The sequence below is a fragment of the Microtus pennsylvanicus genome, chromosome 21 (genome assembly GCF_037038515.1).
Source record: "Microtus pennsylvanicus isolate mMicPen1 chromosome 21, mMicPen1.hap1, whole genome shotgun sequence".
NCBI classification, from domain to species: Eukaryota; Metazoa; Chordata; class Mammalia; order Rodentia; family Cricetidae; genus Microtus; species Microtus pennsylvanicus.
The window spans coordinates 19,548,866-19,553,680 of NC_134599.1; the positions used below are offsets into that span (position 1 = coordinate 19,548,866).

The 4,815-nt window shown below is 50.1% G+C and overlaps 1 pseudogene; it reads left to right on the plus strand.

Moving 5' to 3' along the window:
- The first annotated feature begins 1,167 nt into the window (after positions 1 to 1,167).
- Positions 1,168 to 1,792, plus strand: LOC142839474 (partner of Y14 and mago-like; annotated as a pseudogene).
- The last annotated feature ends 3,023 nt before the right edge of the window (positions 1,793 to 4,815 follow it).

Sequence of the window (4,815 nt, forward strand, 5' to 3'; positions counted from 1 at the left end):
GTTGACTTGCTGAGATGCCCACATGTGTCCCTGGAACCTGCATTCCAGGCCATAAGGGCAGCTAGGGTTTAGGGTAGAAAGACTGGTTTGCGGTCCTTAGAGACCCCTATGGGAAAGCCAGGTAAAGGACAATGTTGGGGGAATGGGAAAGAAACTGGGTTTTATGAGAGTGTGGTCTTGTGTACCCGGGGCGACTGCTATTGACATCTAACAACAGACAATTAGGATCTGGAAACATGGGTCTTCCAGGTGATGTAGGACCCCAAATGCAGCTGACTCCTCTAGATCGGTCCAGGCTCTCCAACACCTAGGCTCAAGTGAGGGCATCCTCAACATTCCCATCCTTGAAGTGGGAACAGTAAACCTACTTCTTGGGGGTACTGTGAGGACCAAATGATGTCACTCTTAGGAGAGTTTTTAGTGTGGTTCTGGCCTGTGGGTGGTACATCTTAAACACCACCTCTCTTCTCTCTTAGAGCTGCTGAGGCTGCTCAAGGTCAGGCCCTGCCATTGCCCCAGGGTATTCTTAGGCCAAGGAGGAAACAGAAGGCATAGCCCACAGGGGTTAGGAAACTGAAGAGTGGGGGTCATGGTAGCTCAGCACAAGCAGTATGTCTAGCGTGTAAGTGGCCGAGTTCATCAACTCATCATGATCCCGGTTGCCAAGGACAACGGCCTTCTCTCCCCCATTCCACCATCTACGCCATTGTTCAGCTCACCTTCTGGGCCAGTCCTTCTCCATCTCTTGAGTCTCTCCTCCTTGCCCCATTCCTGGTTCATGAGTTACAGGGCCAGAGGGGCTGTGGAGCATCCTAGTCAGGGCTGAGGAGTCCATGTAAAGCAACCAGCGCTACACCCTCCTCAGAGTAGTGGCTTAGCAAAGGTCATAGGGAAAAGGCTATAGAGCAGGATAGAGACAGAGTTCAGGCTAGTGGGATGAGGCCTCCCACAGCATGGCTCCGGGGAAGCAGGCCTTCCCTTGACCCTTGACCCTTATCCTTCCTTCCCTTGATCCCAGTTCAATAGAACCTAAGCCTGGACACAGTGAGGGCTGTTTCTCCTCTTCGTGTGTTTTTCTAGGGACTCTCCTAGACTTGACATGTCTCACCATAGTCTTCCAGTCCTTGCTTCTTTCTCTAGAGAACTGGCTAGGGCAGAGACTCAGTCATGGAATCTGCCAGCACCCCTGAGGCTATGAGGACAGGGGTAGGAATCTTCAAACAGGTCCCTTCTTTTTTACTGCACCCTTGGCCACCATCAAGGCCAGAGGATGGAAGCAAGACAAGGTAAACTAGGCAAGGACATCGCCTCAACACAGAGACCTGATGGGACTTGGTGCGGCAGCAGAGGGTCAAAGGATAGGTGCCCCTGGAGGAGGTTCTAGTCTATGAAAACAAGTATGGGAAGTTTTCCAAGAGTAAATCAGCACTTCCCCCAGGCCTGAGCCCTGAGGCCACTGTGCCTGCTACCCAGTCCAGACCTTGATGGGATGAAGCAGGCCTCTCCAAGACAGCCACAGGCAACCTGGAACAGGAGAGGAGGAGGCATCAGTAGGAGCTAAGGCAGAGGCCTTGAGCAGGACTCTTGATAAGGCCTCTCCAAGGTTCCCAAGCTGCCTTTCTAGCTGCTACTGCAGAGAAAGCCAAGATTAAGAACCTAAGGAAGACTCCAAGGCAGGCAGAGGAGCTGCAGCAACTGTGGAGGACGGTTGGCCCAGCAGAGAGCCACGGAGAAGCTGACCCAATGGAGGTCTCTGATGGAGGAGCTGGAGGACTTGGAACTAGGCCTGTGAGGCTTCGGGAGTAGGGGAGTGGACTGCAGAGCAGATCATGGGGTGCTCTGGGGTCCAAGGAGTGTGGGCCGCAGCATTTAGAGGGGACACCCCCATACTGTCTTGCTTCCACCTCCTGGGACTCAGCTGTGTCCTCCAGAGCCCAGGTTCTTCTTCGTTCCTTCTCTCTTCTTCTCGGCTCCTGTATTTGAACTTTTCCCACCCCATTCCCTGTGTTCAAAAATCTCAGTGATGACCTCAGGTACCTCTGCTGCTACTCTGAGTGTTTTGTTGAAAATAAAACTGGAGATGGGAGTCTGTTAGAGAACTGAGGTTGAGGGTACAGGAGTACCCCAAGTCTTGGAGTCTTGGTTCCTGTTTTACAGTGTTTATGGGTTACTTCCCTGGCCATTGTAAACCTCTTCCTTTTTTTTTTTTTAAAGAAATTAAGAATAAACTCAAGTGGACAGCAACAGGGTTTAAGAAGGCCCGTGCCACCCCTCAGTGTGACAACAGGGTTTAAGAGGGCCTGTGGGCCTGTGCCTCCCCTCAGTCTGACAGCTGGGTGGTCCTGGGAAGAAGACAAAACGTATTCCAATCCATCTTAGCACAGATGTCTCCAGTGCCACCAAGGTCCTCTTCGCACGCACTGTTTGATATGTCACCACTGTGACACTAGACTGGGGGCGCTTCGGGGTGCAGTGGTGCATGCTAAGGGCAGAAAGGAATTGGTTTTCAAGACTGAAAGCCAGTCCAGTCACTGGGAAACTCAAGACTCACTCGCCCCTCATCCTTCCTCCTGATCACGCCACAAAGTGAGCAAGGTGCTGAACACAGCGGCCAGGCACACAGAAGGTCCTCGTCCTCTGCCTAAGATATAGGCGGAGAGCTTGAGGGTGCACACTACCCTCTGTCCAAAAGACTCACAAGGCAAATGCGCCCAAGTAGCTTCAGACTTTGTGTCCTTACTGGCCACTCCGTCCCCAAGGGGCTGTAGGGGCCCAGAGGAAAGCCGTAGGAGGAGCACAGTCACCCTGTTGCTGTCTGAACTGTCTGCGGAGGGGACTTGGAACAGGAGAGGTCAACTGTGGAAAAGACCCAGCCTCCCTGGAACAGAACTCACCAGCCAGCAAGTCCTTCTAGAATTTGCTCCATTCAATAAGGAGCCAAAGCCATGCGGCCATTTGCTAAGGTCCCCCTCAAAACCGTATGGGAAGTTACGATGCCACGCAGAGACGCCGAATGGCGATACTCAGAAGAGGACTGAGTCGCGGGGGCCACTGGAGCCCATTTAATGCCAGTCTTTGCTTCAGTAGATTCTGGCAAAATACACCTGACACGAAGCGCCGCTCGTGTATTTCACAAAGCATTAAGTATTGTATTAAGGAATCAAATTGTAAATCACATGTAGAAGCTCACACCTATACTCCTAGTGCTCAGGAGAAGAGAGGCAGGATGGAGTTTAAGGCCCTCTCTCTCTCTCTCTCTCTCTCTCTCTCTCTTTTGGTTTTTCGAGTCAGGGTTTCTCTGTGGTTTTGGAGCCTGTCCTGGAACTAGCTCTGTAGACCAGGCTGGTCTCGAACTCACAGAGATCCGCCTGCCTCTGCCTCCCGAGTGCTGGGATTAAAGGCGTGCGCCACCACGGCCCGGCCCAGACCCTTTCTCAAACTAATAAAAAGTGTAAAATAAAACAGATTTTCGAGGCTTCAGGAGCATGGTTTGTTAAGTTCGAGTAGTAGGCACATTTCTTTGTTGTTGTAGTTGATGGTGGTGGTGGTGGTGGTGGTGGTGGTGTGTGTGTGTGTGTGTGTTTTAATGCAATACAGTGTCCTTCCTTGACCATCTCCAAGAATGGAGTTCCCCAGTGATAAGCACAGTCACGCTCCATACCAGCTGTCCCAGACCTCTCCCATGTTCTAAAACCAGACCTCTCTAGCAAGCAACCAACCTCCCCAGCAGCTCTTTGAGAGCAAGGCACAGTCTACGTCCTGTATCGTGAGTGAATCTCAAGAGTAAACTTCGAGGAGGATTGACAGAAGCAAACCCCACGTTACCACAGCTGCAAGCAAGATAAAGCATGCTTCCACCCCCAACAAAGTCGCCTTTCGACTCTTTTGACAGTTTCCAGCTCTCTCCCCGAGGCAATCCATGTTCTGATGTCTATCGTGGTAGATTGGTCGCGCCTGCTTTAGAACTTCACAGAGCAAGTAGTCTTTTGTGCTGAGCTTGCTCGGCACAGAGACGTGTGCACGTTGTCCTGTGGCTGTTTGCTCATCTTTATTGCTGAGTAATATTCTGTCACGGGAAGATGTCACGATGTGTTTGTTTATCTACCCGTTGATGGACGCCTCAGGCTTTTTCCGATTTTATTTTATTTTTATTTTTTGCTCTTATGAATAGAATTGTTATGAATCTTTTTATGATAAAAAGTATGTTTTGATTTCTTTAGCGGGAAGAAATACTTGGGAGTGGAATTGGTGACTCATAGTGTAGGTAGATGTGTAACCTTGAAAAAAAAAACCTGCCAGACGGTTTTCAAAACTGGGCATCTCATTCTATGCTCCCACCAACGAACGATGTCTGGATAATAGTTCTTCTAGGTCCTCGCCAACACTTGCAATTGCCAGTCGTAAGTTTAGCTATGATGATGCTATGTGTTTGGTTTGCACCCCCCAGGTGAGCACAGTGACCCTAAACAACACTGCTCACCCGCAGTTTGTGATCTCCTGGGACGAGTTTGCTCACGGCTTTGGTTTTCCTTTAGCTGATTTTCTTTTTTTACCAGGGTGTCTCTAAACTCACAGTTCTCCTGCCTCACCTCCCTAGTTCTGGATTGCAGGTGTGCATGGCCACATTGGGCTTTCTGGCTCTCTCCTTTGTCAGCCTTCTTCCTTTGGAAGTTTGCATTATTAATTCGTTGGTGTTAATCTACTCTGGAGGTGAGAACTTTCACAGATAAGTGTTTTTGATTCTCTCTTTTCAGACTGGCTTGCCTGTTTCACTGGGTCTTTTATTTTGAGACAAGGCCTTACTATATAGCTCAG